Here is a 15,216-nt window from a genome sequence, read left to right as displayed (position 1 = left end):
CTCACAGTGTTGCTGCTCAGAACTCATAATTGTATCTCAGACTCTGAACAGGGGAAAATACAAATCCAACATATGGAGTGCCACCTGTTTCTCTTCGAGTCCACAACCATCCAGCTCAGTATTTTGCAGTTTATAGCGGACACCTCTATGGCCAAGTGACGGATGGCTGTTCCATATTATCCTTTTAATTATGCACATTGATTCACCCAGCGGCTGCTGCCTTGTTTACTCCCAAGCTGTAATGCATTTGTGTCTGCTGCTGCATTGATGAATGTATCCTAATCTTAATCTGCAGCACGGAAACATCCATCTGACTAATGCAGGACTCTAGGATAAATCACTGGGGTCCTGCTCCAAGCACTGCCAGCTGACTACTGTCTCCCTCTCTCTCTCTCTCTCTCTCTCTTTCTCTCTCTCTCTCTCTCTCTCTCTCTCTCTCTCTCTCTCTCTCTCTCTCTCTCTCTCTCTCTCTCTCTCAAAGTCTGCCAAACACTCGCTCTCTCTCCGCCGGCTCCTTTCATTCAGAGCTACTCAGTCATCTCAGCTACTCCTCCTGTCTCTACAAAACTTCACTTGCTTTCCCTCAAACTTTGGCTCTTCTCATTTGATGATTTATGCTCCTGCTCTCCCCTGTATCATTTCATTTCTCAGTTCATTTGCATAGTACTTTAAAGTGACGGAGTCAGTCTGCCAGCAGAACTACATCCAAACACCGACTGCTTGTCTGCTGCTCTAAACGCTTCTACATCTCAGGCCCACATGCTTTCAAATATAAAACAAAGCATTCAAGCACAAATATGCTTGTTATCTGCCTACCTTGGCACAGTCGAGTGTCGACTGGCTACTGGCCAAAAATGTGCTCAATCAAGCGAGGAGAAAACAAATTCAGATATTCTCAAGGCCCCTTGTTCCTTAATTCAGCACCATCCTGACAAGATGGCATACTGATTTTTGCACTGTATGGTTCATTCATATTCCCTTGCTTGTGTAAGGTTTACAAGTTCACCTGGCCCGTCTGCATGCTTCGTTTGCACTGGCTGTATCATTCTGTCCTCAAATAAATAAGCACAGTGTCCATAGGTCATAAGTCCAATGGGAGAGAGCTCCAAAGTTTAGGAGCCACGACCTCAGCCTCTCTCTTTTATTTTGAGGCTGGAAAGAAGAACAATCAATAAGCACAAGATCAGGAGAGCTCAGAGACCTCCTGGAGAATATAGCACTGGAGTAGCTCTTTAATGTAGACAGTTACTTCACCATGCAGTGCTCTAAAAATGACTGCAGAATAGACTTCGAATTTCATAGGATGTAAAGACATCAAGACTGGTGTGCTCTTAAAGGACCCATTTTAAAGTGGCAGTAATAAGATCTTCTGTTTTATCTGCATTAGTTTGCATGAGTTTTAACAATAAAGACAAATAATAAAAATAATATTTTGCAACATGTCGAGGCCCCTTACATAAGCTTATATAAGTCATAGAATCAGGACACAGTAAGTTGCAGATATGGAGGAACTGCTATGAATGTCATTGGGTTTTTGAAGCTCAGACATCCATTACTAACATGCCAAAACGTGGGCAGGAAAACAGATATCACTTGTGTCTCTGAATCAAGCATCATAAATAGCTTGGTGTGTCAGCTGCTTGCTTTTAAATAGTTTACTTTGACTCCCTGTTTGAGGTGTTTGTCAGACAGGATGTCAGATAGAAAAAATTCTGTGTCTGACTGTAAGTTATGAGTGATCACACAGAGATGATGTATGTTCCTTAATGTCTTTTGAAAAGTAACAAACCATATCTTTAAACACTGACAAATATATCAATGTGTTTGAAATAGTTTTATTCTCTTCCCCAACATGAGATCAGAATTTTCAAATGAATCCACCATGAAGACCAGAATAAAAAACAGAACACTGAAAATTGTTTAACTGTTTTAATTCACTCTCGCTGCTCTCACTGCTAAATTCCACCTGGCACCGCTGCAATGCGTTCCAGGTGCGCCACAACTACCGGAGCTGATCTTGTCCGTTCTAGATACCAGAAGGGGGGTTCCAAACATTTCAGAAGCATCTCTCAGCTCTGATCTGCCGAGAATACGCTGCTTTCCATTTTTGACAGATGCTGCGGTCAGCCGTGTCAAGCAGTACAGAGTAGATCGAGCTGGCTGGAAGTCAGACACACAAACAGCATAAAGGATGAGGTCGATTTTCAAAATAAAACACCCTGTGCAAACTTCCAACCATGGGAACAGCCCAAAAGCAAACAATTTAACTGCATGGTGGGGGGTGGAGTCCTGGTGGGGTCCTGGTCACAGCAGTCAGAAAGCCCCTGAACACAACCTGCTGAGCAGTAAACAGACACAGTCAAACAAACGATGATGTCGTTCTCATAATATAAAAGATAATATGTCTACAGTGTGTAGTGGCCAAATAATCATTGTTACAGGTTTAAGGACTCAGTGTCAATACATATCTGGCTGTAGTGATATGTCTGTACTATAACACTGATATTTAAAAATAGAATATTGATATTGTTTTAATAATACACATAATAACATTGTGTCAATAATCCAGCACCTCTTAAATCATTTCCGGTTTTTGTCTTTTTCCGCTGTCTTTGTGGATGAGTCCTTTTTGTACAGGCATGGTTACAGACTTTCTCTTCACCTCTCCACACTGATATTTTCAGTGTTTATTTGAAAGACAAAACGCACAACTTGACGAGTATTTTCCCCTGTTATTGTGAATTATTTTGCCCACAGTAGCTGTGTAGTGAAAATCTGATGTTATGACAGCCCTCGTCTATAACACATTATAATATAGCTCAAGACAAAAGAACATTTTTGTTATACAGAATAAAAGTTGTAATATAATATAATCATATTTCTGACATCAGACATTTAAAATACATTCATAAACATGTAAACCTCCACTGTGACTTAATAACAGCTACTTTAATCACTTCTAGAGTCTTTGACAGGTGCTACATGTAGCTAATGGATGGAACTCCACCTGCTTGTTGATTGTGTGGTTTGCTGCTCCGCTGTGGGCCTCCTCTATCAAACACATGAGAAAGTCTGCCTGCAGGAGAATGTTGCATCCATCACTGCGGCTCATGGCTGATTTGTAGCTAATTAGTCCTTGCTAGCTAGTTGTGTTAACAGAACAACAGAGCACTTTAACAAAACAGTTAGTGTACAAACACGTGATTTATACCCACAGCTACTTTTTCATAGATGGATGTTGACGGAGGTTTACTCACATCGATTCCCAGCATGTAAATTCATAAACTCATGCTCACTCTAATTTATGGTTCTGTAAATTCCCAGTATTTTGCTGAGACGTTTCCTGTAATTTTACACTGTTCATGGGGAAATAGAGCCAGTGTTTAATTGTTAGACTTCCAATTAATTAAATCCAATTAAATCCTCCTGCAGAAATCCATCAGTGAAACATAACACCAAGTAATGTTTCCAATAATAAACAAATAATTCATTTAGCTTGGCAGCACGGTGCAGTAGTTGCACTTTAATAATCACCAAATGGCAGGGTTTCACTAGCTTCCATAGCTCTCCATCTCCAATGGTGTTTGTTGATCTCCTTTAAAGTGACTGTATATGTAAGTTTTGCTAAACAGCAGTCACTGTGGCCACAAACAGCATTAACAGTATATTGGTAAATCCCTTTAGCTCCTCCTCTCAGCTCTTGACTGGAGTGTGAGTCACCTAAACGCCCTTGACATCATGCAGACCCCTCTCTGAACACAGAACTGTTGAGTCTCAGCCCTCTGTGGGTCACTGAAGCCAAATCCTTGCCTGACAAAACCCCTTCATTCAGGCACGGTGCACACACACACACACACACACACACACACACACACACACACACACACATACACATGCACACACATATGCCCATAGACTGTCTCTATCTTTGGACTTTCTCTCCCCCTGTTTCTCTAATCAAATTGGCTTTTATTAAAATGACAAACGCGTGTGTTACCGAAGCAAAGCTGTATCAATTGAGATTCTTATTCTATTAATTATACACATTTGCAGATAACTAGTTGTAATTCTGCATATCAGTACAAATATCAGTGCAGTCAGCAGTTCAGCGATATTGCAGTCCCTCTTTAATCTCTGTTCCTCGTGCTATTGGTATTTTTTTTATTTGCTCTTATTATTAAATGGCCAACGCTCACCAGTGTTCACTTCATTTCAATTTGATTCAACACACCAGGATTTATTAGCTTGCGAGGCGGTAAGATAAAATATCAAAATGTTTGACTGGAATAAATGTGCGCGTGCATCTCAATACAAAGAATTCCATTTCATAGCACAGAGCCTGCCAGTAGGCTTACTCTCTAAAATAACTTTGTGTTTGGTGTCGGAGAGGAAGATAGTCCTACAACTGTCAGTAACTTCAAAGTTGCCTTAGTTCTTAGGAACTAGTTCCAAAATGTTGGCTAGCCAGCCACTCATTGTCTCTCTTTGTCATTTTGTCCATGGATGTCCTTTTTCCCCACTGGCTAAGACTGAAGAGCATTGTTTCCTGAAGATGTACAGCATGTAGTAGGACAGAACTGCTACACTTGGAAGTAGCTATGCTGCAAGCTACAGAAAAACAAGCTTTCAAATCTAAAAGAAGTGACAGGATTAGATTTACCTCTGCTGTCAGTCGACAAGGCCTTGCTCCCACACAAGGGAATGTTCACACTCTCAGATGAGTTCAGAAGTTGGATGAGTGGTGGACAAGTCCATCCAAAACCCAACTCTCCTCGCTGCCCAAGTCTAATTTCAAATGTGTAACACCAAAAAACATTCACATCCATGTTTTTGCAGCTGTCCGGGAGGACATATTCTGACACTGCACATGAAAATCAGCAATGATGGTAGGATTCATCTGTGTGGTCTGGAGCTGCTGCATTATACCAGCACCAAGGTACAGCACTGCTGGGTCCATCTGGCTGGTTCTGGTCTGGAGAATGTAGTTCCTGTCCTACTGGAGAGTGAGGCGTTATTATATTTGATAGCATTTGATATTGAGAGTAAAGTCTCTCTAAGTGGACCCTAGTAGCAGAGAGTGTGGGGGCAGAGCAGTTGTTCGTCCAGTCTGTGCCTCTGACCACTGCTTCTCTGTGCCATGTACTGGTGGATCCATGTCCATGATGCTTTTTTCTCTCTTCCAGTTTCGTTTTGCGCCTGGACCCACCAGGCACTGTTTTGCTGTTTTGGTCTGTTCTGTACCAGGAGTGTTTCAAAAGCCGAGTGTTTCCGTGGCTACATTGTGAAATTGTTTCAAAAATTTGGCTGATCTTACGATCAGAAGTTTGCACAGGGGTTTTTTTTCAGATTCAGATTCTCTATGCTGTTTGTGTGTGTGGCTCGATCTGCGCTCTGTGCCTGCATTGCGAGGTCATTTTCTGTCTGTACTGTAACTGAACCACAGTATAAGAATCTACACTCATTTTTGTATAAAACTTGGTTGAGTTATTGGCAGTGAAAGGACTTTGAGATGAGGAGAGTACTAGAAAGCTCAACACAACTTAAAACTAATGGCTATTGTAATATGAGATGAATATAAATGTGTGATAATGATAAAAGTGGTGGAACTACAGCCAGATTCTTCATTTGAGTGTATATTTGATTGGTTTGTGGAGGTGAAGTAACCCTGATGCTTTCTGGCAGGTTTTTATTACATGTGGCAGTTTTAAGGAGGTAATCTTTAACCTGTGGGAGATTACATTTTGAAATAACCTTCGCTACGCTGTCACCATGCAATTATTCTTCAGTCTGTGTTGTAGAGATAATAGAGAGCAGATCAGAGACTGGCAGAAAGATAGAGACTGACCCGCAGAGATAAGAAGGAGAGAGCCTCAGGGCAGGAGGAGGTTGGGGGTCCAAGATCTGTCTAGAGATGGCATTATGAAAAAACAAAAAACAAAAATAACATTATTTTATTTCAGCATTAAACACACAGTGAGGTACAACATGGCAGCTAGGGCAAACATGAAACATATGCATCATTAATAGTTGAGTAATTCAAAGCAGAGTATGATGTGGGGGGTGTGAGCTGCAGGGGCCCCGTGGGTTAGCTCATGGGCAGAACACCAGTTCAACGCAGGCAGAATATCTATCTAGGAGTGTGTGATGTGTTGGTGTGAGGACAGTTCTATCTTAATCTTTACTTTGTTGTCTTGCACATGTCCACAGCTCCCTGTCCTTGTTGCTGCTAAGGAAAATCTCCCTGCAGTAAAGTTTATCATCCAATCTCACTTTGTTTATCTTTCCATGCAAATGATGTGACCTGCTCTGATAGTGTTCCCGTGCGAGCAGAGATAAATCAGATGCACCTCATGTAATTCAAATGTACTGAGGAGTAGTTTATTCCTTCAGATGTGCTCAGAAACAGGCACATGCTGAAGCATGAAGCTCACCGTGTACTTCCTGTGAAATCTGTTTTTGTAGGTTTGTACTGATGAAGAAAGTCATTTTAGTAATGTGAGTGTTGGGTGACAGCTGTGTTGCTCTCAATCAAATGATCTCAGACTGAAACTACTGAATCCCAAATTTCTCCCAAAGGCTGTGCCATCGGTGAATGTGTATGAATGCTTAGCTCCTCAAACTGATGAGCAGTTGGCACCTTGCATGCCATCAGTGTATGAATGTGTGTGAATGGGTGAATTAAGATGAATGTCCACTCGGTTCAGTGTTTCATAACTGGCTCATAACTAGCCCAAACTACAAAATGAGACTTGTGATGAATCCAAACTCATTGTTTAATACCATTTTATTACCAGGAAATAACTCCACCATTTCATAATAATGGGGTAATGATGGAGTACCTACCTTGGAGGGATGAGAAGAGTTTTCCATTCAGTCTGTTGATCAGATTTTTCTCAGCCTTGTCTGAGGTTTCAACGCTTAGACAAACCTCAGCTGACTTGTCAACAAATCCACATCACCAGATTTCAGCAGAGACCTTTGTTAGACCTCAGTGAAGAGTGCACTGTCTATTTGTCTGGCATTCCCCAGGAGAGCTATTTCATTATGGCGTTAGCTGCCTTATTTCCGCTTAAAACTACTTCTCGCACAACAATCAACTCAGAACGTCTCACAGGAAAACTGCCTGATCTGTTTGTGTGTACTCTCTGACAGTGTGTGTGGCGGGGTATTCCCAGGAAAGGGGTGTTTCTCCACCTCACTGAACAAGAATAATGAGTTGCTGGTCCGTCAAGGGAGGGGACAACTTTTATCGTCTCGCTCTTCTCCCTCCTGCCATTATTTGCCAATTACCAGCATGTAAAAAGTCTTATAGGTACCCACAACGAGCAACCACACTCATAATAGCTTTGTAATTTACTAATTCATTTCAAGGATTTGAGGTATTATTTGATGAGCTACTTAAACCTAATAATTGGAAAGTGGTGGGGGGCATGGCAGAGGGGGTTCCATTTACTATGATTAGCCAATTAGTTCAATTTCAAATCCCAAGCTCCTCCCTTTAAATGTGGACGTTCTTAAGTGTTGAACATATTTTATTTGACTTCATTCTTTGATTTTGCACCTTGTTATGGGAATCCAAGAGCAGTTCCTTGAATTATCTGCTGTAAAAAGGCATTAGCAGGAGTGCTGAAGGGAGAATTTCCATTACAGTTGGGATTGGCTCCCCTGTCAAGGCAACTTTCATTATCTTTTCGAGAGGTTTGCATCGGAAAATATCCTCTGGCACCACCATGATTTTTCAAAGAGTACGTTCTGCTTTCTGCCTGCGTAGATAAATAAAATGAAATTTTTAATGAAACTTTGATCCAGTGATATATTGTATTAGACTTGTGGTAAGGGATCCAGACCATTTGCACCCTAATGAACCCTGAGGCTGTTTCCTATTCTTTATTATTCCAGATTTACTGATAGATGGTCTGTTTCATTACACTTCCCTAACTTTGTTTTGACTCCCTGCCATAAACATGATCAAAAATAGATTTTGATACAGTTTCAGTTCAAATGTTCAGCCTGCTTCAGTGTGGCTTTGTTTATCTTGGATGGCTGTTTTGACTGGTGGGATTTTTGATTAAATCACTGTCACTCTTTGTATGAAGAGATGAGAGAGCAAGAGAATGGTTTCTTCATCCAGCGCTTCAGCAGTGGTTCCATTTGTGTGTTACAACTGCACCTCTATCTGCCTTGTGTTGATTCCATTTGGTTCCAGTGTCCAGTGCACAGGTCTTCCAGCCCTGATCACTCAAGGAGAGCATAGAGGAATGGTGTGTTTAAGTGCTGCTGTGTAGCTAAAGATCTGTCCGTCTGTCTTCCAGAATCATTTTTGTGGATCGTTTAATCAATTAAGTTTTTTTATAACATTCATGTCTGTGTGACAGCTGAATAAAGTTCTGTTGGGGGATTTTCACTTGAGCATGTGAATGCACCACCATAATTCAAACGCATGTTTTATATTAAAGATGTGTGAAGCAAGTTTCAAATCTGTGAGTTGATTTCCATAGTACAAAAATGAACTGAAATCAGTGGAATGTATAAAAGACAGTTCAGCACTACTGCAAATTGTAAGCACAAGAATTTACTTGTGCAAAACCAAGTGTACTGTATCAGTAGCCTCAAGGTTGGATTAATAGTAATATAGTCAGGCAAAGTGGGAAAGAGCCCAAGGGCCCCGGAGCCAGGTTCACTGTGGTGATTTCATTAACTGATTAACACAAATTTAAATGGAACAGGCCTTGTCTCAAAATCTAGTTTTAATGCCTTTTTCCATATCCAGTTAATATTCATGGTGCATATTCATAAATACGTTTCCATTCATCTTATAACTAAAGTTGGGGAACACAGGGGGCTCAAAGAGGGACCACTTTTTGTCCCAGGGTCTACTAGTGGATATACTGTATAATCCAGGCAGCAGTTTTGTTTCCTCCATGTATTTGGCAAACCCATCTAGTATAGTAAGAGTATATAAATGTAAGTATGAGACACGTCTGGCCTATGGGAGCTTGTCAGGCAGGTGCAGTTTAAAGTTGCTTTAACAGAACTTTGTGTAGTCAGACAGCAAGGTAACAGCATTTCTTACAGAACGTGTGCTTTGATTGTCATAATCAATACACACGGTCCCTGAACGCGCCCCTGTTTTTCTGCACAACAGCTTTGTCAGGTAGGATTTCCTGTGCTTCATCACGAGCAGGATTTGCTTCATTTTGGCTATTTTTCTTCTTGTTTTTACTTTTATTTTTTCACTCACTGAAACACTAGCCTGTCATTTACTGATGCATTAGAAGCGCTTGATTTGTTGCAACACATCACCCTGCTAATGCAAATACAGCCAAATGGTTATCCTGAAAATGAGATTGAAATAGTGATTTTAATAGGATTCATCTTGAGAGGACTGCTGGAACTGTGTCTAATCTCATCACAAAAAAATGAGTTGTGCAGATATTATATTGGAATCATTTGTCTCTCCTTCTGTTTTCTCGAGCATCAGTTTCTGCAGTAAACAGGGTCAGAGCCGACTCCGCTCGGTGCTATTGAACAAAGGTGATGATCTGCTTCATGTGCTGCTGCATTTACATCATGTGAGAAAAGAGCTGTCAATAGGACTTGTTAAACGAATGACTGGAAAGAATTCAAACCTTCACATTCATTTAACGATGTCAATACAGCCTGATTGATTTTCTTCCAGCAGACTTCGGTTGCTCCTGAGCAGCTGTTTCACACTTTAAGTGGTAATCCATGAGTTTTGTGTGCCTCTGCGTGAGCGTTTTCAGTAACAAGAATCAGACAACACACACACAAACAGTCAGGAATTATGAAGAATAGGGAGAAGGTGAGAGGCTGATAGAGGGTCCCTGAGGTATGGTAGCCAAAAGTCAGTGGACCACTACACCTTACAGCGGAGGGCACCTCAGGACGTGGGAGGGTGGAGTGTATCAGAGCATTAGCTGAAGGTCTAGTTCAGGGCAACTTCCAGAGTCACAGGGGAGAGTGTGCCCACAGCATGGCCCAGGAAGAAATCCTCTCTGTGCAGGTGTAGGGCAACAGTTCAGCCACAGAGGCCCAGACTAATCGTGCCACTTGAAGCCCATCCACAGAGGCTACGCCCACGTAGGTCTCAGAATAATGAAGGTCGTGGGCAGGTGGGGGAGGTGGAAGGAAGGAAAATGTGCAGCAGAACACTTCAGAGAGAGACAGGGGAAGGTGAAGACAGAGGTTGGGAGGTAGACTGTGAGATTGTGTCAATACCAAATTCAGGACATCATGACATGCTGCAAAACTGAAGAAATCACAACTGCTATTAGCTGTAGTGATTTAAAGCTCCACTGTCTAGGATTTAGTGGCATCTAGTGATGTAGTTGTAGTTCATAGTGGAAAAGAGAAACTACAGTGGCTGACGGGACATATGAAAGGTCCTATCTGGAGCCAGTGCTGTCTGAACTGTTGTGAGGGAACGACTGGGCAGAGTGTAGAGACTGCAGACTGAGCTAGTAGTAATGCTAGTAGACCTTAATAGTAATATTGTTGTTGCTGCTAATGTTGTTAATCTGTCGTAATCCCATCAGGGGTCAGCAGGGGCAAAGAAAATACAAAGGCTTTTATGTTCAATTTAACTACTTTTTATGTTTTGTTACAATTGTGGCTAAAATATGCTATTTCTAAAAGTTTAAAATTTTATTTGATTTCTGAAAATCATCTTGCAACCCCTCCTTACTGCCTCGTGACCCCCTGGGGGATCCCAACCCCCACTTTGGGAAGCAGTGCTCTAGAGGAATAAAGACATAGAGTCTCTGCGTTTATATCTGATTTATGCTGATATCTGGATGTTTAATGTCATTCTGAAAATGTATGTGCATCATGATCACTATTTTTTCAAAATGCAATATGAGTTTTGATATAAAGTGCATCAATATGACAATATGAGTTTAAAGTTCTTTAATTGGATCAACTCCAGTCATGTTTTTTTAGAACAGCAGCATCCTCTCACCTGACATTCTGGAGAACTTTGACACTGTTAATGAGTTCCAGACTGCTTTGACAGTGACGACCTTTGAGGGGAGAGAGTCAAAAATTGTTTGTAATGTCATCTAGTGAGTTCAAGCTGCTTTACTTACCTCCCACTGAAAATACACGTTAGACACTTGCAGGTGGTGATGCTAGTGTGGCATCCTTTAGCTCACCATGAATAGTCTGTCACCAGGCTTCCAGTACCACCTGTTTACAGTGACCCACAAATAAATGTCAGTGTTCCACACTGTCAGAGTGAGCATCCAGGAAATGAATGAACTCTCATATCCCAGATGTGTCCTGGTGTACTTAGTTAGGACTAAATGATTAAGGTTAAGGTGAAAGTAGAGAGTTTAACAATAAGTAGAGCGATGAGGAGCATGTGTGTGTGTATACACTGTCATCTGTAAAGCAGACAGACACAAACGAGGTATTTTTAACCAACACTCGCAGCTGAAGGCTCAGAGGTTGTTCGGACACCTGGGAAACTCATGTTTCTAATGGGAATGTACAAAATTCATCTATGCTAATAAAAGATGTTCAAATAAATCGCAGTGCCTTTCTTTTTAAAAACATGTTTCTAATGCATGAATAACATTAGAAACACGTTTTTTAAATTAGGCAATTAGTGATAGCAACACAGCAGTGTTCTTGGATAGAGGCATCGTTTGCTTTGTGAACCAAGAGGTCTATAATTCTCCCCATACTGTAGCTGGAAAGTCTATTAAATATACATCATTTACATATGGACCTGAGTGCACACACAAATGTCAAATATGGCTATGATATGACATTACATAAAAGCTTTATAAATAATGGATCGCTGAATGTTTGCAGGAGTTATGGCGTGGTGTTGGTGCAGGAAGATTTTCAGCTTTTAAAGGTCACACATTTAAAACAGCTGAACTACTTCCTGAACTGGATGATGTTTGACAGAAGCCTCGGGAGGCTCGCAGACTTTGAGCTGAGTGTTTGCTTGGATTAGAAAGTTTCTTCATTCTCACCTCAGTTATCACTGAGAGGAAATGTAACAATGTACTGTAACATCGAAGTGCAAAGCACTGTAGAACCTCAGGAAGCAATTACAGGGAGCAGCAAGGAAATCACACAGTGAAAGAGTGTCAGACTGGGGGGTCTGTTTACAGAATGTGGCAGAACAGGAATAATATTCATACCTGCTTTCATTCTATAATCACCTCAAAATAAGAATTACTGGTGAATGTATAGTGTGAGCCATGGTAACCATCTTAGATTAGCATGTTAACATACACAGTGTAGCTGAGGCTATGCCAAAGCGGTGAGCTAACTGACCAACATCTCTAGTAAGGTAGCTAGGTCCACGCTAGCTACACTGTAAAAAAAAAAAAAAAAAAAAAAAAATCTGTTGTTTTTACAGTAAAAATGCATACTCTCAGAACTTTACCGTAATAAATATGGTATCAGCTATATTATGGTAATAGGATATTAGTACTGTTGATGTTGGTGTTTTATTAGAGGTACTGCAGGGGGTCCACCAATCCTTGTTGTAATAATTGACAATTTTCCCCAAAATAATATGTGAGGATTAAAAAATGAAAAATAATTATATTGAGCGTTACATGAACATTTTATCAACATAAACATATAGGCTAAATAGGTGAATAAAGTAAATATAAAAGTTATTACAGGCCAGGTTAAAAATGTGACACATTAAAAAAAATAATTAAATGTGGGGGTCCCTACAATACATAGAAAACTGTGGGGGCGCTGTGACTCAGGAGGCAGAGTGAGTGGTCCACTAATGAGAAGATGAGTGGTTCGGTCCCCGCCTCCTCCTCATGTCAAAGTGTTCTTGGGAACATTTCTGAACTGAATGCTTCACCATCAGTGTGTGAATAAAATTAGCTCCTGAAGTGATGAGCAGCTGCACACCATCTTCAGTGTATGAATGTGATGTGTAGTGTTAGGCACTATGTTGGTTCCAAGGTCCAGTTTCACACACACACACACACACACACACACACACACACACACACACACACACACACACACACCACACTGCTATGAACTCATATGAAATCCCTCTCTCATGTTAACAAACCCTCTGCATCCCACTGACAGTCCTAACAGGATTGGAAAATGGGTTTGCTCTTGGTAATGAAATGTACATAGCGGCAGCTTGTGTTGCCCAGGGCAGCTTCAAACATATCAACAACGATGTGTTGGAGTACTTCCTCTCTGTAAGTAGGTTAGGTCCACTGTTCTCACACCATTACTGTGAGTGTTCAGGATGAAGAGCAAAGCTTGCTCCAAACACATTTCCCTTGTTTACACCTGAACACGTTTAATGATTCAAGATGACAATCGTTTCAAAACCAAATCTTCAGATTTTATTATTGAAACATTTGAGTTTAGCGTGAGGAAACAACATTCCATGGAAAATGTGCTTTGTTGTTCTTCTTTGCTGTCGGGTATAAATCTGTACTTCTTTTTATCAGGAATATTTCTAATTCATCTTTGCCATCATCGTCACTTCTGTGTAATTAGTTTTACTGTTTCATAAATGTAAATGCTAAATTCACACTCTACATTTCCATGAGCTGACATTAACAAAAGGCTTTAGAGTTGTTTCTTTGTCCTTTCTTTGTTTCTTTACAGCAGCCACAGTCTGAGTGGTTTGCTGAGAGTTCAATTAGAATGTGTGAGTGTGAAGTTCAAACACAGGTTGGTGAAATAAACACAGACTGAATCGCTTCTCTCTCTGATCAGCAAAGAGCAGACGTGTAGAAAACACGGAGCTGCAGCAGTTCATCATCTGTGGCTGACACTGCCCGCCTTTCACCGGTTCAAATGATGAATGACAGCAGGTCACATCAGCTAATTAATGTTAATTACATAGTAACCTGATGACAAGCTGACATTAAACTTGTCTGGTTACAGTCATTTTCTGCAGGATATATCAGAATATTATTTATATAATAGTATATTATATATTATTGAACATATATGATAAATACGTTTCTGTTTATACCAGCCAGAAATTCTTGCCATCCAAAAGAGTTAAAAACAAGTTAGTCAATTCCACTTAAAATATAATATACAAATATATATATATTTTGTATATATAAATATTCCGTTCAGGAAATTAAACCTGTGATTATATTGAATGAAACCTTGAATATATTGAATGAAGTCTGAATATATTGAAGGAACCTTTGAATATATGGAATGAAACCTTGAATATATTGAATGAAGTCTGAATATATTGAATGAAACCTTGAATATATGGAATGAAACTTTGAATATATGGAATGAAACTTTGAATATATTGAATGAAGTCTGAATATATTGAATGAAACCTTGAATATATGGAATGAAGTCTGAATATATTGAATGAAACCTTGAATATATGGAATGAAACTTTGAATATATTGAATGAAACTTGACTGACGTCAGACTTCACGGCATCTTGTGTAACGTGTGGATGCTATAGCTCAGTGGTCCCCAACCCCCGGGCCGCGGACCGGTACCGGTCCGTGGATCAATCAGTACCGGGCCGCACAAGAATTAATTAGTTATTTCTGTTTTATTTAATACGGTCATTTCGAAATAAAAAAAACGTTTCAAAATAAAAGACCGCTCGACTTAGACTGGGACTATAATAAAGGGGGACTTACTACTTCATCCACAGTTGGTAGGAGAAGAAGAAAATATTACTTAATACTTAATATTTTCTTCTTCTCCTACCAACTGTAGATAGAGTAGTGCTCCTCATCAGTAATCAACCCTGTATTTAAGCACCAACCTCCAGACACTCTTTGCCAGATTGTTCTTCGCGTCATGCAAGTCTTTCCAGCACTTTTGTCCGGACTGATCTCCCGTTGCCGACCCTGCCTGCCTTTGACCTGCTCGTCTGTCTCTGCCCCGGTAATCACCTCAGCTTTTCGTCCCCGACCACGAGTTCTGCCTCAGTGTTTCTGGTGTCTGTCTGCCTGTTTCCCTGGCTGTTTGGAGGTTTCCCCGGGCAGTCTGTCCCCCTGCTCCAGTTCGTTGCCACAGACTCTCCGATGGAACTCAGGACTTATTCCCTCTCTCTCACCTGCCATATCGCCTGCTGTGAGTTTCTCAATAAGAAACATTACTAAGTATCCCTTGCTGTTGTGCTGCATTTGGGTCCTACACAAGCCCGTTTCAGTACAATCTGGCCAAAGCATGGATCCAGCACACACCGCTTCGCCA

Source organism: Larimichthys crocea, chromosome I (assembly GCF_000972845.2).
Source record: "Larimichthys crocea isolate SSNF chromosome I, L_crocea_2.0, whole genome shotgun sequence".
NCBI classification, from domain to species: domain Eukaryota; kingdom Metazoa; phylum Chordata; class Actinopteri; family Sciaenidae; genus Larimichthys; species Larimichthys crocea.
Note: the sequence above shows the minus strand (reverse complement) of the source record.